The sequence below is a fragment of the Zootoca vivipara genome, chromosome 9 (genome assembly GCF_965207765.1).
Source record: "Zootoca vivipara chromosome 9, rZooViv2.hap1.1, whole genome shotgun sequence".
In the NCBI taxonomy this organism is placed as follows: Eukaryota; Metazoa; Chordata; class Lepidosauria; order Squamata; family Lacertidae; genus Zootoca; species Zootoca vivipara.
This window is the reverse complement of record NC_142592.1, coordinates 30,636,113-30,658,554: the sequence shown is the minus strand read 5'-3', so window position 1 is coordinate 30,658,554 and position 22,442 is coordinate 30,636,113. Positions and strand designations below refer to the sequence as shown.

Here is a 22,442-nt window from a genome sequence, read left to right as displayed (position 1 = left end):
AGCCCCAGACATCATGGTTACCAGGGTGAGCAAGGCTAGATTTGATATATATATATCTGGACTCTGGGGGCTTTCTTTGTGTGCCTCCTCCATGTGAGGTCTGGAGAATGGGAAGAGGCCTTCTCTGTAGTGACTCCCCTTTTGTGGGATGCTCTCCCCAGGGAGGCTTGCCTGGCACCTTCATTACACACCTTTAGGCACCAGGCAAAAACCTTCCTCTTCAACCAGGTCTTTGGCCACTTAATAACTTAATATTCTACAGCCTTTTAAGTGTGTTTGTAGGAGGTATTGTTTAGTTGTTTCTGTTTTAACTATTTATTTGTGCCTTTATCTCATGGTTTTGTCTTGTGAACCAACCTGAGATCTTTTGATGAAGAGTGGTATAGAAATCAAATCAAATCAATCATTATGGTTTAGTGTGGAAACAGGGATCCCCAGATCCCCGGATGCAAGATTCCCTTCCCCCCCCCCCACATTCTGGGGTACTGGAATTTACTCAAAGCTGACAGGCTGAGCTTGTTTTTCTGCCGGACAGAGATGATGGCCCTGCCATCTACAAGGCAAAGGCAGAGGGGGAGGTTGCCTGGGAAACATGGGTGTGGAGTCACACAGAAAAAAAGTTGTTCTTTTTTTGGCACGCGAACAAGCATGAGAAAGTAGGGAGTAGGGAGAACCCCATACTGTACAGTGCTGGCTCTACGAAGCTGCACTGAGAGACCAGTGGCCATGACTGGCTGCGGCATTGGACCCAACCTTGCTGAAACTATGAGAGGAGCAATGAGAGAGATTCTTGGGGGCATAATGTTCTGTACCCCCCCCCCTCTATTGAAGGCTTCTGGTGTAATAAATTGTATTTCTAAGACTCTGCCAACTTGGCTGTGCCTTGATTTTCCAATGGAAACAGAACCTGGATCCTTGCTACTGCCCAGCAGGTGTGGGGTGTTAAGCAATATGTAATTTACACACCCATCCATCTCTCTCAGATTACTATCTATTTTTTAACAGCTTGTCATTTCTAGTTGGCAATGGAGGATCGTCTATTAGGGCAAATGGGCCAATGCCCCACCAACTTCAGCCTGCCTTCAGCCACCTGTCACTTGTCCTGCCTTCATACTTTTCTCAAAGGCATCTGGTTGGCCACTATTAGAAGTGGATGATGAGTTGGGCCATTGGCCTGATCAAGCAGGCTCTACTTACATTGTTGGCTTCCTCCTTCTTAGTCTCAGTGTTGCCCTTATAAAACTCAGCAGGGAGGAAGATGGGGACAATACGAGAATTAGTTGGCTCTGGTTCCACCTACAGTTGACCTCCCTGCCTTCTGCTTTACCAGTCCCCAATGCAAAAAGTAGTGGCCACCCCTGCTAGTTGGAAAAAGTCACATGAGAATACAATAGTCCAAGTGCTCATGTCTCAACCCTAGAAATACTTCTGCTTGTGCATTACTTTGTTTTCTCTGAACCCCAAATCAGAATACTTTAGGGAAAGTTATATAGGTTGTGTTCAAAGTTCCACCAGTAATAGGCCAAGTAATATACATCATTGAGGAAGTCGGGCTTCCAACAATGTTATGAGGGTCCACCCTATTCACACTGGGTTGTCAGCATTCTAATGGTAGGATTCCTGTACCTTTAACAGAAACTTGACAGGCAGAAATTAGCAGGAAATGTCCAGATCCGGAGCCTGGAATGGATTGGTGGGTAAAACTCCACCTTCCTTTTGGGCAACCATTAATAGCACAATAGGCTACCTTTGCCAGAGAGGAAGTGAGTCAAATTCTATGCACAATGCTAGGTTGAGATACGTTTTGCCCATATCTGAATTTAACTGAGTGCTAGACTCCCTTTCAGAATCAGATTGTTGCCACACACACACACCCAGGACCACAGAACTCTCCAGCTGTACCTGATGCATACAACCTGGAAACAGGGAAGGCACTAGGACTTGGAAGCGTCCAGGCAGGCATGGATGCAGGAACTGTAACCTAGGCAATTAACAACAGGCTGCTTTCTTCTACTTTCGCCCCCTCCCCTCCCCGCTTTCCTTCCTTCCCTCCCTCTCACACACGCGTGCACAGAGCCAACATTTCTCTCACACATACGCACGCGCACGCACGCGCGCGCGCACACACACTTTAACACCCAAACTGTCAGCTTCTGCTTTGAATCTCCCCACTTCAAATACAGCCACTAGCAAGCCTCACCCTCCCTCCTCCGTCTCTCCAGCCCACACACCCCTAATGCTGCCAACCTCTTGTCTTACAGGGGAGAATGGATGTTCAACGTTAACTCCTTTTAAATGACTGCTTTGGGGGAGAGATCAAGGTACCATCCATCTCCCAGAGAAAACGCTGATCACCACAATAGTGTCTCGCCTCTCAAAGCGGGGCGGCAGCCTGCCTTGCACTGCTGGAGAGAGACACAACAAGCATCTGCACCTACAACCCCCCGAGAAAGAAAAAAGATCAATAAAGTACCGAAAACGTGCCGATCGCCTGCTTTAGGCCAGCGAGGGCGGGAGAATGGATGACAATATTGGTGCTTGCTTTTGGGTGTTCTCCAGATTTCAGGTTTTAAGGCACAGTACATCGTGCAATTTTCCTCCTCCTCCTCCAGCTTCTCTCTCCTTCGCCAGCCCCCACCCCAATAAAAGAAGCAAAAACCGGGGAGGGGAGAGAAACCGGCAAACAAACAGAGGGGGTGGGAGAAGAGGAACTGGAAAATGGGGCGGAGGAAAGAATATGTAGTAAGGGGACAAACAAAGAAGGTAAGGAAGCGTCATCCCTCTCTCATCTGCCAAAAAGCCCCTCGCAGCCCATCAATCCGGCGCCTGCAAAGGCTGCCCTGGGCCAAAGGTGCTGCTACTCGGCACACGCCTCTGGAGCAGCCAGCAAACAGATCCGGCTCCTTAAAGTCACTAGTCTACAATCTACGCCGCTGCCGGCGACGCCACAGAATAAAACGTTCACGCTTACCAACATCCCTCTCTTTATAAGACAATAACGGAAGAACAGAAGCATTAAATAAATAAAAAATCATCCCACACCCACAGCTGTCTTTATTTTTTAAAAAAGGGTTAGGAGCCCAGAAATTACATCATTTCTTTAATACCGTACAGGTAAATAAATCAAATTGGAACAAAGCTTTTTTTTTCCTAAAGACAACTTTGGAAACATAGGATAATCGAGACACATACATATGGATATTTATAGACCCTCGAGAGAAAGACCAGCGGTCCAAGGGTCCTCCAGAAGCCTTACCTGTCAGATATCATCCTGGAAGTGCGGAGAGAAAGCCTCAGTTCGCTCAAATTGCACCACTTCGGCAGGTTACTATGGAAATAGTCTTCAGGGTGGTTTAGAAACCAGCCACCTCCATCCTTCTCTTGCACATGCCGCGAAGGCTACCGATCCCAGGGCAGCCGAGAAACCGGAGCCAAAAGGTACCCCCGGCTGTGTGGCTGCCTCTCTCTCTTCCCCCACTGTCTGGAGGAGTCGCGCCGCCTGCCCCCTTCCTTCCTCTGCCTTCCTCTCTCTCTCCCCCGAGGACTCGGCGGGGCGATCAGATCTTCTCCCGGCTGCCGGAGCCAGGAAGTGGAAGGACAGTCTCACACCAGCAGCCCCAGCCCAGCGCTTTGCAACGAGAAGAGCTGTTTCCTAGGCACACAGCTGGAATTTAAAGGGGAAGCGCCTGTACCGGCTTCCCCTTCAATCACCTAAAAAGAAAAAAAGAAGGAAATGTCAGCAGGGGTTCGGGAGGGGACGAGGAGGAGGAGGAAGAAGAGGAAGAGGAAGGAGGGTGGTCGCGCAGAGGAAAGTTTCCGGCAAGAACAATGCAAAGCGCGTGCGGAAAGCCGAGGTTTCTACGCAGGTTTCGATTCTATTGTTTATACTCGATGCTTCTACATTAGGAATGCGCATCCAGCAGCGCAGCAGCATCCAATGGTTGGAGCCAAGTTAAGGGTTGGGTTTTTAAAACAAACAAACAAACAACAACAACAACAAAGCAGCGATTTGCAAACTTACCTCAGTCAAAATGATGTGAGGGTGGGGAATCAAGGCTGTTTTTTTTTAAAAAAAAACCTGAGCCAAGAAGGCCAAAGAAAGAGTTTACACCCAAAGCATACTGGGAAAGTAAACCTCCTAAATTGGGGCCCATGGGATGACATGCAATTCTAGACTGCTTTAGTGTCCAGACCAAGGGAAGTAATAATACTGCCCTATTCAGCCTTGGTCAGACCACACCTCAAATCCTGTGTCTAGATGTGGGCACCTCTGTTAAAAAGGGTATTGACAAGCTTGGAATATAAAGGGTCTGGGAACCAAGCCTTATGAGGAATGGTTGAAGGAGCTGGGTATGTTTAACCTGGAAAAGGGCAGAATGAGAGGTGATATGATAGTTATATTCGAATATCTGAAGGGCTGCCGCATGGAAGATGGAGCAATATTGGTCCCAACCCCCTTTTTTCTTTTTCGTAAGATAGCAAACTTGTTTTCTGCTGCTCCAGAGGATAGGACCCAAACCAATGGATTCAAATTACAAGAGAGGAGATTCAGACTAAATGCTAGGGAGAACTTCCTGAGGATAAGAGCTGTTCAACCATGGAATCAGGCAGAGGGCCTTCTCGGTAGTGGCACCCACCCTGTGGAACACTCTCCCTTCAGATGTCAAGGGGATAAAGAACTACATAAGTTTTAGAAGACATCTGAAGGCAGCCCTGTTTTGGAAAGTTTTTAATGTTTGATATTTTACTATGTTTTATATATGCTGTAAGCCACCCAAAGTGGCTGGGGAAACCCAACCAGATGGGCGGTGTATAAATAATAAAAATAGTAATAGTAGTATTGGAAGGTGGTGGGCTCTCCTTCATTGGGGGTTTTAAACTGACATTAAATGGCCAACTATCAAGGATTCTTTAGCTATGATTCTTGCACTGCAGGGAATTGGAATAGATGACCCTCTTCCAACTCTACAATTAATTTTATGATTCTATATATATGTGTACAGACTCTTTTAAGCATATTTTTTACTTGTGCATGTTAATGTGTGACAGAAAGCATGTGAAATCAAAATATATGTTCTATCCCAATGATTTACACTCAAATAAGGGGAAATGCATGTGTTGTATAAATGGTCTGAGGAGGATGCACACTTACTTGCGAATGAGGCTCATTGAACTCAAGTTGGCCTTTCTTCCTAGTAGAGAACACGAAGTTGGGTTCCGAGTTTGATGCAGACTGCTATATAGCCACACTGTGCCTTTAAAACACATTTACCGTAGTAGCTACTTTAGCAGCCATGGCTCCATCACACACATACACACACACACACACACACAAATGGGAACTGTAGTTTACTCCTCACAGAGCTACAATTCCTAGCACACTTAACCAAATACACCTCTCAGGATTTGGGGGGAGAAGCCATGTTACTAACTCCTGGCTCCAGGAGGGCTCCTATGCCTTTGTTGTTGTACAAACAGCTAAAATCTCCTCCAAAACTACTGAAAGTTCAGGTGCCCTGTCGTCTTTTCCAACTCACCACCCTAGCCTTCATGCAGAAGGTTCTAGTATCATCATTAGTCCTGCTCTCACAGCCTTGACATCAACCGTTTAACACGAAGCAGGTGAGAGTTTTCCCAGCACAGAGATGAGTGGTGGGAAAAGCACCACCTGCTCAATCTCTGCTTGGCAGAAACTGCTGTTAAAAAGAAGGCCCAGGGTCACTTTTCCAAAGCGGCCCATCTTAGCTAGGAAGATGCAATCCAAATGTTCACTTCTCACCCATGGCAAGCAGTGTTATTGATTGGTGGATGGAAAGCAGGGGGTATGGGATTCTTCCCCATGCCACCCCATTCTTAGACACATTTAACTCCAGAATATAATTGGGCTTCCTGTGCAGACATTGTTGCAAGAAGCTGCGTGCACACCTGCTCCCAACTAGACACAAAGAAGAGAATGAAAAGCCCATCAGGTGCCCAGCCTCTCAAGTTCCCAGGACTGACACCGTTCAAAGCAAAACCTTCACGGCTGCTCAAGGAAAGGGGGGGGGGGCAAAAAAAATACACACAGATGTGCCTTTTCAATTGTTCTGCTTGGTAGATTTCCACCCTCTGATTAGGTGGTCAGGTTCAGAAGAAGACAATGCTCCCTTTAACAGTTGTGTTGCTGAAGGAATTTCAATAGGTATAGTTTATCATGCAAACAGAACCTGGTGATATCATAGCTGCCAAGTTTTCACTTTTCTCGCGAGGAAGCCTATTCAGCTTAAGGGAAAATCCCTGTAAAAAAGGGATAACTTGGCAGCTATGGGTGATATTCCCCTTGTGCACACAAATATTAAAGGGGAAGGAGCCCTGTCTGCTTTTGTATCTATCTGGCCACCTTACCCTTTGAGTGTAGCCCATCTTTTATCGAGGTACAAATAAGGCACAAAACTGTGTGAGGTTCACTGGGTCACCTTGGGCTAGTCATTGTCTCAACTTAACCTGTATCACAGGATTGCTAAGAATTGCTAAAAGTTTGTTTTGATTTGACTTTGGTGTGTAAAGGTGTATAAACCTGCGGTATCATCTCATCCTTTACATACCCAACCGATCACTGCACTCTGCAAGTGAAGGCCTCCAGAATATACCATCTTACCAGGAAGTCCATTCTGCACAATGTAGGAACTGCACCTTTAGTGTTATGCATAGCTGCCAAGTTATCCCTTTTTTACAGGGATTTTCCCTTATGCTGAATAGGCTTCCTCGCGAGAAAAGCGAAAACTTGGCAGCTATGGTTATGACACCCAGCTTTTGAAATTCTCTCCCCTGGAATATTAGGCAGATACTCTTCTCTGCTGTCTTTTTGGCTACTGAAGACCTTCCTCTTCCAACAAACCTTTTGATCTTCCCCAGTCTGCATCTGTATTGCAATTGCTCTTAGATATTTTACTGTTTTGTTTTCTTATTTATGTGTTTGCTGCTTTGGGATCCTTTGGGAAGAAGAGGAGGAGGAGGAAGAGGAAGAGGAAGAGGAAGAGGAAGAGGAAGAGGAAGAGGAAGAGGAAGAGGAAGAGGAAGAAGAAGAAGAAGAAGAAGAAGAAGAAGAAGAAGAAGAAGAAGAAGAAGAAGAAGAAGCCCATAGGTGCCTCTCCCTGTGAGAGTGGGTGAGGTTATAAATTAAATTATAAATTAAAATCCTGAAAATTATAAATTAAATCCTGAAACCCTTTCTTTACTGTGGAAGATCTTTGTTCAAAACCCTTCAGGAATTTCCTGGTTGATAACCAACAAAGTCAGCCTCAGTTCCCAATCTGTTAACTTGGAATAATAGTGCCTTGCCTCAAAGGATTACTGTTAGATGAATGCAACGCCATATTAGTCATTCTAAACAGGGAAAGTGCTATGATAATAATTAACTGCCATGCCTTATTTTGCCCTCCTCCCTTTTTTAGATAGTATCAGGGAAGACAATAATTATTTGTTGAATAAGGAACAGATTTTTCCAACAGCATAAAAGTACCCATTTTATATCAGAAATCACAGGGGGGACTTAGCTAAATGGACGTCTGTAATCTGGAACATAATATGCTCAAACCTGACTGTCACCTGTCAACAGCTGCCTGCTGCACACCGTCACTTATAAACCCTTCCCACAGGCATTAGCCAAGCTGCCGTGATATCGAGTTCACAACATTTTCACTGTTCGGCAGACAGGTGTTAGGGCTAAAATGATGGGGTGGGGGAATTATACAGCTGCTCTGAAGTGAAAGGAGGGGGGAGAACAACCTGAAAGCAAGGACACTTTTTGGCAAAGGACAGAGAAAGTGGGGAAGCAGAGGAGCAGGTAACCCCATGACAGTTGGCTGTAGGAGATGATGTAGTCTGACAATGACTCTTGTATTAAAGGCCCTCTGTTTCTTAAAGAGCTATTCTGCTAAGCTGTATCTGGTGCGCATTGGGGCAGATGACAGAGACACTCCAGCAGGTGGAGACAAGGCCAATGACAGGCAGAGTCAGGTAATTTTAGTTTTGTTCCCATCCTCTTTTATGTTGAGTTCTGTGAGGTGCAACACAGACAAAGGACAAGGAACTGACTAGACTGGTTGTAAGTAAGAAAGGACCTAGGTGAGGTCTGGATGATGGCAAACTAAGCTTGGTGCGGTAGCGCCCAAATGGATCAGCACCTGTCGTTACAGAGTTAGAAAACAATATCTCCCCTACCCCTGAAATACCCACTTCAATCTCCCAGGACATTCTATACGAGATCTCAAAGTAGTTGTCTTTTACAGAAAAATTTCAGAAACAGACTGGAAAGAGAAGTTGCTGAATTGCAACTCATTACCAACCTTAAAACCATGGAGAGACCTGGTCTGAATAAAGACATCGGATTCTTATCTCATTATACATGATAAAGCTTTCTTTAGCCATCTCACCCCTTGATTTTTCCTGCAAGACCAATTGCAGTCGTTAACAGTCGTCAACAGGTTTACCACTCCTATCAGCCAATCACCCATTCCCACCACCCTTCTCAGTAATACCCCTCACCACCCTCTCACAATACACAGTATAAGGGTCTGGTGACTTCTGTTTCAGTGTATCTAAAGAAGTGTGCATGCACACGAAAGTTCATGCCTATGACAAACTTGGTCTCTAAGGTGCTACTGGAAGGTGGTACAGGCAAATAGATATCATTATGATCTTATTTTCCTTTGCAGCTTTGTTATCTATGTAAAACTGAGGTGTCCATATGGCATTGTAATGGGCGTCTAGATATTGTCACATGAGGATAAACACATACAGTCATACCTCGGTTTAAGTATGCTTCGGTTTGAGTACTTTCTGTTTAAGTACTCTGCGGACCCGTCTGGAATGGATTAATCCCCTTTCCATTACTTTCAAGGGGAAAGTTCGCTTCAGGTTAAGTACGCTTCAGGTTAAGTACGGACTTCCAGAACCAATTACACTCATACTTCGGGTTAAGTACGCTTCAGGTTGAGTACTCTGCGGACCCATCTGGAACGGATTAATCCACTTTCCATTACTTTCAATGGGAAAGTTCGCTTCAGGCTAAGTACACTTCAGTTTAAGTACTCCGCGGACCGTCTAGAACGGATTAATCCACTTTCCATTACTTTCAATGGGAAAGTTCGCTTTAGGTTAAGTACGCTTCAGGTTAAGTACAGACTTCCGGAACCAATTGTGTACTTAAACCGAGGTACCACTGTATATTTATTCTGTTCAGGCATCACAACAGCCAAATCTGTGGTTGTTCATCATGGGCTTCATTCTCAATATTTTGTCTCTGTTCTTACTCTGGATCCTAGTCATACTTTTTTTTTAGCCCTTTGTGTTCTCTGTTCAATTCCCTTGCCGTTCTGGTACCACATGCAGTAAACATATTCATGGCCTGCCACATGGATGCTTCACATGGCTATGTTTTTGAGCAGCTGTCCATGCCATGGGTTATGTTTCTGAATTAAGCTACACCCAAGTCTAAAATGACTCTTGATTCTACCTGAATTTTGCTCCTCCTTTAAACATGAGTGGCAGGAGGGAATCAGCTGCCAAGAAGAAAGCACTTTTTTGCTGTGTTTCTCACGATCCTGCCATGCACAATAAGGTTGTGCACTGACTTCGACTAGGGGAGAAAGTATGGTTTAATCCCATAGTCTTAGCTGTTGTTGCTTTATATATTGAATGAAGTTTTTATCATTTAGTAATGATATTATGATAATTTAGTAATGATATTAAGATACCATCTCCTCATAGCTTCCTGGGTATTGGCTAGATTATATTCCAATATTACTGCTGAGTAATCAGCTATAATGGGAATATCAATGTCACATCGGCTAGTAAAGAAGTGTAGTGATGCCGATGTTAAAAAAAATAAAAATCAATTCTGTGCTGTGTATTGTGAATTCCTGCAAAATATGTATAGGATTTTTCCTTAGGATGGTGCAGTCTCCATGAATCCACTAAATTCCAATATATAATATAATTATTAATTGTCTCTCTAACATTTGTCATTTTTTTCCCTAGCTGTAGAAGTGGTGTCCATCTGAGGGTCTAAAATTTCATTAAAGTCTCCACCAATTATCAGATACTGATACGATAAAGAACTTAATCTCTTAAAACAGTTGTGAATAAACTTATGGTCATGACTTGTGACGTTGCCTACTCAAGAGGGCTCTAATTCTGATTTATTATGGTTTTGGTGAGACACCAGCTCGTTAGAAGGCTGGAAAGGATCAAAAGAGGCAAATGCTGGAAGTAAGCCAGGAGTTGCAGCCGGAAGTTGAAGTGCTTTTGGTTTTGGAGAGGGAAAATGGGGAAGTTGGAGCATAATAAGAAATGAGTTCTTGAAGGAGGGGCAATGTTGAAGAGAATTGATTGATTACAACATGAAGGAAAAGAAGAAGGTAAACAAATATTTCACACAGAAAATTACAGGATATAAATTCCCTCTGAAAGTTAATGGATATAGATTTATTAAATACAAATGAAAGTCATCACATGTGGCTGCTAAAACAAAGGATTAAGATCGGAATTGTGGTATTTGGACTAACTAAGAGAATTGGAGCAGGACCAAGGAATAGCATCAACTCCTGTTAGCTGGAAGTTATCCAAAAATATTGAATTTGGAACTGAGTACAGTGGTACCTCAACTTACCTCAATTTACGAAGGCAATCTGTTCCGCGGCGCTCTTCGTAAGTCGAATCCTTTGGTTGTCGAAGCGTCCATTTTGCGCATGCGCGAAGCATGATTTCTGCGCTTCTGCGCATGCGCCGAACGTGCACGCCACTTCTGCGCAGGCGCCGAACGCGCGCACGGCAAAAAGACTTCCGGGTTTGCCGACTTCGTGAGTCGATACCTTCGGAAGTTGAGTCATTCGGATGTCGAGGTACCACTGTAATTGGCTTTTTTTATTGTAGTATGATTTGGTATTAATATGGCCTCCATTAGATTGTTATTAATGAAAAATTAATTAAAAATATATTTTTTAAAAGAAACAGGTGGCTGAGCAGGATGAAGGAATGTTTTAAGGAAATGTTAAACTAAGTTGCCACCATCCAAGCAAAGCACCACTGGCCCAAGTACTTGGAGCAGGCGACTTGGAGACTGCAACTCTAGAGCAGCTTTCGCCAATCTTTCATCCTTCAGACGTTTTACACCACACATTCATCAGTCCCAGTGTGGCTGTAGTCCAAAATATCTGGAGGGTACCAGATTGGCTAAGGCTGCTCCTGAAGTTCTGTGCCACAGTAAGTAGTTTGGAGATGAAATGGTTAAAAAGATTAAATGGTTAGAAATAGAAAAGTAACTGTATTTAACAAGATGCAACAAGAGACAGATGCTCATATGTTGGTAGGCCAAATGATCAATTACTAAGTTCTTGGTGTTAACTGTTTCACATCAATGATACTGCCTAAAATGGTTTGTGTACTTGATAGTAGCCAAATCCAATAAAATTTAATTGGACTGCACCTAGCTATATGAGCTGTACTGATTTATTGGGTTATAAAACACAGCCCTTGAAAACTTTAATAATCCAAACAACTTGGGCAGAGGGAAGGAAAGGCTTCAAAAGCCAAGACACTTAGAATACGTAAGTGAACAAATTGTTTGGCACATGTGGCCATGTTGAAGTCTCACTAGATGTGATGTAGCTATTAGCACATTACTGTATATACATCTCTAGTCCTTTGCCTATTATGGTCACAAATATGTATATGCCAAGCCTCAAATCAATGTTTCACTTCAGATATAAACCATAATTGTTCAAATCGTGACATAGACTTAGCAATTATAAGGTTTCTTTTATTTTCCAAGGTATTTTGTATTCTGCCCTTTAAGATATTGGTCTATCTATTTTGGCTTTTCAACAATTGGTGCCAATGGGCGATTCCTTTCCAATGCAAATACTGGCTTCAGAGGAAGGATTTCCCCCAGAACCGAAGCATGGAAGGAAAGGATTATACCCCCCCCAGGTGCAAATATGACAATTATGCTCCCCCCTCCCTCACTTGAGGCGACTTAAATGAGCGGGAGGAACTATGTAGGTTAAATCTAAAGATTCATGTAATCACATATAGTTTGGCCCTGAAATAGCATGCCCTACACACAAACCTTGTACTACATGTTAATACATAATTCAGCACTGCAAATTACAGCGTCCCCCTTATGCACAAGCATGCAGTGGTGAAAAATCCATTTCTTAATTATCCTGTTTGTGACTACAAAAAGTGTTAAGGGGAAACTAATCCACACTAAGTGATCTTGAGGAGCCGTATTAAAAACATGTACACAAAGGATATATAACTTGGTTAAGTTTCACAAATATTTTCCCACTAATTCATATGTTATATGAATTTCCGTTCCACAGCAGGTAAAAGTTTGGTGGTGTGGGAGACCTTCTTTATTTGTAAAAAGATTATAGTTGTCAGAGGAGAAACCACATACAAACAATTCCATCTCATTTTTATAGATAGACTTCCTTTTTACTAGGAGATTGTTCTGTCAAATGGCTGTCAAATAACATTTGCCAAGACATTAACTCTTTGTTGAGTACCTGTTTGCAGTTTTTTATATGAATTTTTTAATGAGATGTACCAGTATGTTTTGATTATTTCATATTAACTGTATGCAATTAAAATATTTTATGGAAGGGATTAGAAAAGAGATAGTGAGGGGGTTGGGATAAATAGGCAGTCCTAAACATGTTCTGATTTGTAACTCTGTTCATCCTTAACAAATAAAAATTGCCTGACAGAACATGGGAGAAAGAGGGGAAGATCACTCTCAGGTCCTCTTGAGATGTTTGTAAATCATTTCCCCCCCATAAATCTGAATAGGAGAATGTTGGCTGATTCACAATGCAGTTTTGTCCTCATGAGATAAAAATGTGTATGTTTCATGCAAAGCAGGAACTTGTTCACATGGAAATGTATTTCTACAATATTTAGGACGAGTAGATGCATTAATTTAAAATTGTAGTATTTTGCCTTGTGTAGCTAAACGAGCTCAATTATCTTATATTATGTACAATTGTGTAACTAGAAAGGCAAAACAAAGGAAAATCTTACAACTGCAAAATAATAAATGCATCCCACTGGGGTAGATACATTCAACTGATTTGAAATGACATCATCTTAGTTAGACATGTGACCTTGTTCACAAATCCTAGAGGAGTCTATCACCAAGCATAAAGGACAGATTAGCATCACTTTCTATGTATATTAACACAACCACCCTTACTCAGCTGCTGAAAGTCATCCTATTAAACTAAACCTAGGGTTAAAAGGTCTTGTTTTCTCCATCTCCACAACACATGTAAATGTAAAGCAAAGATTATTATTTTTATAAATAATAATAAAAATTGAAGACTTCAAAGGGGAAAGAATGCCTACTAGTTTGTTTTTAATTCAACCACACTATCTGGAACTGAAGAAGCATCATTACTGTTAAGAATTATCACTCAGGAGGCAGAAGAGCGGAAGGAGGAATGGGATATGGAGTATTTTCCCCAATGTCATTAATTTGTAATGTCTTTCTTCTGTGCTAAGGATTTTATGTTGACACTGAAATGTTGCCCTGTAGGGGTGTGCACCATCCACAAGATTTGGTTGAGACACCACATTGGTGCTTTAGAAAATAGCACATCTTGGTCTGAAGCACTTCAGAGGCTGCCCAGTTCAACTCAGAATCCAAGCTTTGGTCCACTTTGGAAAAGACCAGGCTTCATAGCCCCCTTCTTTTCTCTATTGGGGAACAAAACAACAGAAATTGGTGAAATTTGCAGCCATTGTAGCCCCTTCAGAGTGAATAGCATCAGTCACATTACAGCAAAATAGGTCCAGTATCTTGTTGTAACATAAAAACAAGTTTTTAAAAGGGTTTTTTAAAGGAAACGTTTACTGTTTTTGTTCATTTTGGGCAGAATTTGATGGAATTTGCAGACATAGTAGATTCTTCTGACGGTGAATCACGCAATGTTTCATGCAACATTTCAGTCTGGGTGTGACCTGTCCAGCACAATGGAGTTCTTCCTCACCATGCCCTGGCATTTTCCTAAAGTGGACTCATTAGCTACACTTTTAGCAGACAAGTTGTCTGCATTGGTTTTTTAGCACATGAATCACCAAGATGCTGTTCGAATTCCCCATGGTTTGAATCACTACCGGTATCTTTGGTTCGGGGCACTTCATATAGATCCCACTTCACCTTTGACAAGCACAGAATGCTTCTGAAACATTCTGCTTCAGTGCAGGATTCGTCCAAATCTGCTCCACACTTCTACTATCTTGGGATATAATGGGTATCATACAAATATTTCAGTAAAATTCCTGCTACTAATCTGACTACAGTAGAACAAAAATAGATGGGAAAAGTCATGAACTCTTAAACACTTTCACAGGGTAGTCCCACCAATATCAGTGAAACTAACCTCTATAAGTGTTCTCAGTAGAATAGTATAAATGAGTAAGGGTTCTTCCTTTTTGTCCTCCCCTCCTTCGGCTGTGGAGCTGCAAATGAGGAATATGAAGGAGACAGGGAGAACAAATTAAGATCTTTCCCTGCAAAATAGAATTTCTTTTGCTGCCCCCAAATATTAATAGCTGCAGCCTTCAAACCACACTCTCTGGAGGAATCTTAGTGGGGGGAGGAGTGGGACTACTCAACACAGTAGTATAAAGACAGGAGGCTAAGGGTCATGTCTAGAAAGATTTACCAGCTAGAGCATGAGTTTCTGCAGTGGCTGCTGTGTGACTTGTGCTGACCCTGCTAGTCTGTTTGGACTAGCAGCAATCAGCACAAGGATCAGCACAGATGGACCCATGTGGATTGTGAGTGTCAGGTGTGCTGATTCAGTATGCTTGTCACTTTCAAATCTATCCATCCCAAAGCACTCTTAAGATCCCTCCATGCACTAAAATGCTAAACTCACCGTCAAGCATAAAAAGATGACGTGTACAGTTTAAAACCTGAATGTTCCTGTTGTTTCAGCCTATGCATGTTTACTCATATGTAGGTCCTCATGGAATTATTTTATTACCATTTATTAATTTACATACCACTTACTTGCCAAAATGGCTAGGATTGGATTTGTTCCCAGGTAAGTGTGCAAAGGATTGCAACTCTGCACCTGACTTCTGCATATGTTTACTCATAAGTGAATCCTACTTCAGTTCAGTGAGGTTCACTCCTAAGTAAAGTGTGTTTAGTATCATACTCTTTAACCTGCTACAGCTCACGTAAGCAATCAGGCCTACTTTGGATATTGAAGATGCATTTTATATCTTGTGCCATCATATTTATATGAGCTCTTCTTGTCTCTATGTATAAGATGCAACAATAGGTTCTTGACAACTTCATCAAGACTTTCTCTTCCAAGCCAAAGTAACGATACTGCTCTCCAACCTGTTCTTGAATAGCAAAAAAAAAAAAGCAGGAAAAGTATATTAGCACCGCACTGCTGATGGAAGGAGGGTCCAAGCTGAAGAGATTCGAATAGCACAGGCTCCTGGATTTTGAGGACTCTTAGTCATACCACCCACCATGTCCTCCCTTATCCAGAAGAGGCCAGACAGGTAAACTGAAAGTAATCTTAGGCTACATGCAGATTTTTAAGATCTGTGCAAAGCTTATTTCCATAATAGTTAATCTCCGGTGGAAAAATTTTACATGGCTTTTATTGTATATGTGGATGTTTGCTGCAAAATCACTTTTAGGAGCAGCAGTGTACAAAAACAAGTTTATTTAATAAAGTTTAAATAGAACACTGTTAGACCTCTAGGTTCTCTGCTGGCAATTACCCCAATTTTCCACCATCTGCTGGAGCTGTCCCTGGATTATATCCCCACATGCTAAGAGTGGGGAATGCTATCTGCAGTGGGAAAGAAATAATGTCTTGCAATCCTGAAAGAAGGCCACAGCCATAGTATAGAGGAGGTGGGCAACCTGATCTGGACAGTGGGTGAGATTCTTATCTTTTATATAAAATGTAGTGGTTGGGCACACATAGATCAAGTGCAATGAGCACTTATTTCCCTCCCCTCCCTCCTTCAGAACAGATTATTACTGCTGTGACTCTGCTGTTTCGTTTAGACTCTGAAGTTTAGGGGCAGCGCCATTTCAACAATCGTCCTCACAGGAGGAGCTCCTGGCACAATCAGGAACCTCCTTACACAAACACACTTTTTAAAAGTTGTGTTTCATACGATCTCCTCTCATGGATCAGCGATCTTCAGAGTACCTGTCTTCTGCTGAGCCAGGAGTGTGGAGGGCAACAGGAAAAAGCCACGCCAAACCATTTCTGCAGTTCATATGGTTAGTCTTCTTGAAATTTCCACATTTCAACTGCATTCAGCAGGGGCACCTAAGCTGACAGACCCCCCACATCAAGAAGGAAGGGGAAAGAGTGTTGTGGAAGAGGGAGGGAGGATGTGAGGACTCGTGACAGCTTTAGGCCATGATCCACTTGGAGAGAGGGATTGCAGCCATGGTATGAGATTCCTTTCTTTTGACATTCACAATTAAATTAATAACTCACTGGTTCATCTGACAGCTCCTGGGGGCAACCAGAGATTAGTTGGTGTCAGCATCCAGCTCCAGAACATTTTTTAGAATACCAGACTAGGCAAGGCAATCCTGTGGTGGGTGTCCTGTGGTCAGTGTTATGTCAAGGCTATTACTAGTATAATGCAACCACAGCCCTATGCACAACTAGCAAGAGAGTCAGAGGCACAGTAGTTACAGAACAGTAGCCAACATGGCTCAGTCAGTAGAGTATGAGACTCTTAATCTCATTGTTGTGGGGTTTGAGCCCCTCATTGAGCAAAAAGATTCCTGCATTGCAGGGGCCCTTGTGGCCCTTTCCAACTCTGCAATTCTATGATTCTGTGGTATCACTGACAAGACACAACATCCTTACAAACTTCAGCAACTCTAGACCACCAGGGATGTTTCCTGCTATGTTAGTCGTGCATACAAGGAAAACATTACATCACCCATTCTGGTGCACACATGCCCTCCATAAACAGCACACAGTTTGACAGCTAGAAAGAGGCAACAGCACTTTCCCCATCATATAACATACAGTGTGGCAGCAATCGATGCTTATAGTCACTCCAGGGATCTCAGTCCAGACTTATCTGAATTTGTCCAAACAGCAGCAGATTAGAGCCAAAAAGAAGGGAAAGAAGAGATGTCATTTGAACCACAATACCTAACAAGTTCCCTAGCCTTGTTAGAGGTCCCCCCTGCCACCGCTACCCCCGCCACCGCTACCCCCGCCACCGCCCAACCACTGACCTAAATTACCCTAATAAGAATTTGAAAAAGAAAGATGATCAGCTTTGATACATACCGAAGAGGCACTTTACTCTGAAATAATGACTATTTATATTGAATTAGAATGCATTTACAATTTGGAGGAGTTAATGGTTAAATGGTTGAATCTGTACCGTGGTAACTCTGTTTACGAACGTAATCTGTTCCGGAAGTCTGTTCTTAAACCGAAACCGTTCTTAAACCGAGGCGCGCTTTCCCTAATAAGGCCTCCTCCCACCGCCGGTGCCCTTCCACCATTCAGATTCCGTTCTTAGACCGAGGTAAAGTTCGCAAACTGGGACAATATTTCCAGTTTTGTGGAGTTTGAAAACCGAATCATTCTTAAACCGGACTGTTCTTACACCGAGGTACCACTGTACCGGTACATTATTTTACTTTCCAAAGAAAGAAGCATACAGTATGTATCGAGGTATTTCAAATAGTCTTACGTAATGCACAACCCTATAAAAACTTGACCTTTTCAATGTCTTGCAACATGATTGTTTGACTGTGCCAGTTCTTTGCTTAACAGCCATGGCAAGCTAAGCATAAGAGGTAGCATGGGCAAAACTGTAAGTCATATTGCCTGCCTTTATCATCAGGCTCTGAATCAATGCGCTTGTCTCTTCAAGGCTGGGCTCAAGCCACATGTTTTGTGCCTGCGGTATTTCAGCCTTACCACACCAGAGGCATAAGAACTACAGGCTGGTCCATAAGGTCTACCACAGGTGGCCCAATTGTGTCTTGTAATGGTTGACCGACATTGTCCGCAAAATGTCATCTCTTTGATGAATTATTATGACAGCATGATAAACCTCTAGCAAAATAGATCACACACTCAACTTTCAGCAAACCCAATGTGTCTTGTTAATTAATGTACATTTGTAAACATGAAAGTCAGCTGTTGCATTTTTAAGAACTAGCAAACAAAAACAGCCCCAAAGTAGATGTGAAAAGTGGGAACTTTTTCAGTTTCTTTCAAGACAAAAAATATGCAGCACTAAAAAGAGAGAGAGAGAGAGAGTAGTGGCCCTTAAAAAAAGGATGAACCCCTTTAATTGATTGGAATGGGAAGGACAGCTTGCCTTGAGCAGGCTGCCTGACTCAATTCAACTTATGTACATACCCTTCCAATTCATATTCTCCTAGGGGCAAAAGCTAACCTAGAACTTCTGTCATCAGTTTACTACTACTTGCATAAGTGCTGGCAGGAAATTGCAATTGACAGGGATTGTGGGAATTGTAGTTCAACTCCCATGATCCCCAAGCAGAAGAAAACTTGCTGTGTCAGGACACTGGCTGTGCCTCCTCTCAATTTTGCAGGGAAAGGAAGGGGAGAGGAGATAGGCGTTTTTCATCCACGGATGAGCCTCCACTGCTACCTGCCTGGTTCCAAGTTAGCTTTTGCCTAAGAGTAGAGATCACCTTGCAAAGAGGAGGAGGAAAGGAGGGTGGGTGGAATTAAGGAAGGAATTGGTCACAAGAACTGATGTTCAAGAGGGCTTGATTCATTTTCAGGGTGAACAGCCTGCTGCTTGCCTATTCCTATGCTGCTTATAAACTGAAAATGAGGACAAATTGCATTTGTACATAAATTTCAGAAGCATCAGCAACTTTTGAAATCGCTGAAAACAACACTGGAAGGAAGGACATATATTTCAGATTATATGTTACCAGTTCATCCTAGCACAAGTGCATTTGTTTCAGAAATTGCATTTCCCAGGGTCTTGGCAGCCATAATGTAGCTGCAGGGTGAATGAAGGCCGTAGCAACATCTCTTCTTATTGATGTCACCACTACCTCCAGCTAAGTTTCAGAAGGAAATGAGAAAAAGCAATCACAACTTAATTATGAACTGAGCCTGATCTTTATAGAGGTTTGCCATAGACATGTGATTAGCTTGAAAGTTCCAAACGGCAGATGCTCTTGCTGCAGGTTCCCCCAGTTCTGAATTGAGGCAGTATCACAAACACAGGTTCATTTTGCTTTTGTGTTTATTTCTTTCTAGTAAATGAAACGGAAGCTTGTGAAATGCATTGGATCAATAACACCAGGAGCAAAATTACTTCAATAATTTATGAAACTACCACAATTTGGTGGCAGCTAACAACTCTAAGCTGAATTGAGTTAAATTGGGCAGGTTGTGGGGAAATTAATTCATGCATATGACACATTTAGATTTTCTCATGAATCTAGAAGCAATAATTATTGGCAGGATCAACCCTATGTCTAAACTAGAATCAAAAGGGAACCAAAGCAAATACCATCCAATTTTCTAGCCCAATCTGTAGTTCTCTTTGATTCACACCACCCCTTTCCCCCTTATATAACTTATTCAAAGGTTTCTAAATTTTGGAACCAGTATAACTCAAACTGTAAATATCTGTAGGTTCACCAAATAATGTGTTTCAATATGGGTTGACAATATAGATTACGGGTTATATGTAACTAAATTCAACCCCATCCGTGGCGCCTACCTCCCCCCCCCAAAGAATGAGACCAGAGACCGAAGTATGGGTTCAAATTGGCCACAACTTTATTTAACTTCAGAATGTGGGAAACTTGGTAAAGCATGTAACCCTCTCAGCCTTCTGGGACTGAGGATGTGCAGGGCAATGAGGTGCAGTGGAAAGGGGCTGTAAAGCACAAACTTACACAGCATGCCCTCCCACTTTACCTCAGCTGGGAGTTTGACCTACATGCCGCCGCTCTAGGGCCAGAGACTCCCGTAATCAACCCTTTAACGGGTCCTGCAAACGCCGCCACATGGGGGTGCATGAAATGTCTCCCCCCAACTTGAAGATAGACTAAAGGATACCTTGCCAAGGCCTAAAAACTGCTAAAGTTGTGACGAAATGCTATGGGGAAGGCGAAACCTGCCAATGCAGGGGAAATTCCTTCCCGGTTCTGAATACAACAACCATCTTAGCCATGCCTGCTGACCTGGAATGCAAAATATTAGGCTGCAAGAAAATATCATTAATTTGGGAGGGATGGGTGGGTGAACCTGGAAGAGAAGAAAACAAAGTGAGGTTTGGCTGAAGGGGTTGGCCTCTTTCCCTTTGCCCTCACCCCACCCATAGCCGGCCGTCCATTGTCTTCCCAGGCCGGGGACGGGACAATAGCCACCCTAACACAGGTGGGAGGCACCGGACCAGGTAAGCCCGCTTGGTGTCACAAACCCCGCCCACCTGTTGGGAATGGAGGGCGGAAATTGCCAATAGCATAAGAATTTTTGAAATTTTCAGATTATATTTCATGTAAAAACGTTTCCCTTTTAGAATAAATGTACAGTGGCAGCATTTGGTGTTATTCTTACAGGTTTTTTTGGGGGGGGATTCCATTTGGTGTAGATAAGGAGATTCAGATAAATAAGCTAAAGGTGAATTCACATGTTACATTATTCAGGTTTTATCTGCCATCAGCACTTGATAACAGAACATGTGAAGCTTCTGTAATCAGCCTCTACATAAATCATTGGTTGTTATCATTTCACACCATTGTTCAATAATAGAAGTCAAGGTGGGAGGTAAATTGGCTATCACCCATCTTGAGTCTACCACTTAAAATGGATGCATGAACTTGCCTTGTTTTCTTATGGTTTTTCACATGCTGATAAGATCTACATTCTTTCCCCTTTTTTTGTTCTACTGAAAGTTTTCGTTCAGTTGTGTGGAGAGAAAAAACGGGAGTACCAATAATTTAAGGAGACTATGGTTAGGCATTTATATATCTTTTATTGAAACAGATTTATTGTCTATATCTTGCAAGGTTTTGAACGAAGGCAATATACTACGAAGACCATGTTTGTTTTGAAAACGAAGAAAGCAGACCACACACATCCTTTCAAGAGAGAATGAGTCATCATCTGGTATGTACATTTCCCTAGAAAGACCACATATTTGCAGTTGAAATGCATGGTTTGTATTTCACTGTAAGGCAGGGGTGGGAAACCTCAGACTTAGGGACCAAATGCCACCCTCCACCTAGTCTCTCGAAAACTCCCCATGCCACAGCCCTCACTTGCCCTGCTCTGCATCTAACTAGAATGTGCCCTTCAACTCTGACAATGCCCATTGTTTATCTGAATGGAGGATAGGATACTACAACACAAACATTGATTTATATTTGTTTGTTAGCCCAACTTTTGTCTCTGGGCCTGCCTACCACTGTTATGAGGCCTTCAGAAGGCTGCCCGCAAGGGAAGGAATGCAGCCCTCAGGCTAGAAAGGGCTTCTCACTCCTCCTGTAAGACATGAAATTCTAGTGTCAGTGGGAGGTTCCTAATTCTGGACTGTAGAATCAGAAAGGATGTAACAATATTTCCCAACTCTGTGGCAGGAAACAAAAACTAAGGGCTTATCCACACTTACCACAGAAAATACAAATTGGAGCAAGCTTGTTTTCTCCTGCTCTGGAGGGTAGGACTCAAACCAATTGCTTCAAGTTACAAGAAAGGAGATTGCGACTAAACATAGAGGAAAACTTCTCCCACGAGAAGTGGTGGATTCTCCTTCTTTGGATGTTTTTAAGCAGAGGTTGGGTGGCCATTTGTCATGGATGCTTTATCTGCGATTCCAGCATTGCAGGCATGACCCTTGGGTCCCAAGTTTATGATCCTTTGCTGTTTGTTGCACTTCAGCTTTAAAGAGCGGATTTTTGCAGGGGAAGCTGCAAGTCGGGGGGGCATACTCTCCAACATTCCTCAGATGAAGATGGGGACATTTCTCCCTCCTTCCCCTCACTGACCCTCCTTGACCCCCACCCCCAAACATTTCCTATCAGAAGACGGGTGAGTGTCACCACTTACACAGCACACACACCTTCCACCATCCTGAGAAAACCGCTTAATCCCGGTTTTATTTTGTTTTGTTTTATTTGGTAGATTTACAAAAAGAAAAGCACACACCACCAAACGAATTTCAGAAAGTTACAAAACTAGACATGGAGGGACAAAGCATTAAAAAAACAACCAAGACTTATTACCCCATCATAACACCTGAAGAAGGCTGTATAGATGGCAAAAAATGCCCTGGTTTCTCCTAAGATTTGACATCTTTCCGCAGGGCCTGCAAGATGGAGCTGTTCCGACAAGCCTTTGGTCGGGGCCCAGTCTGACCCCCCCCCCCTT

At 42.8% G+C, this 22,442-nt stretch overlaps 1 protein-coding gene across 2 annotated transcripts in view; it reads right to left on the bottom strand.

The window, feature by feature from the left end:
- NAV3 (neuron navigator 3) overlaps positions 1-3,713 on the bottom strand; it is a 448,025-nt gene extending 444,312 nt beyond the window's left edge. The window contains exon 1 of one of the 2 annotated variants that reach the window (XM_035127692.3): positions 3,257-3,713. The gene's annotated coding sequence lies outside the window, so the exon portion shown is untranslated. The remainder of the gene's footprint in view (positions 1-3,256) is intronic. The other variant, XM_088676973.1, reaches the window with a different exon arrangement.
- Positions 3,714-22,442: the final 18,729 nt, after the last annotated feature.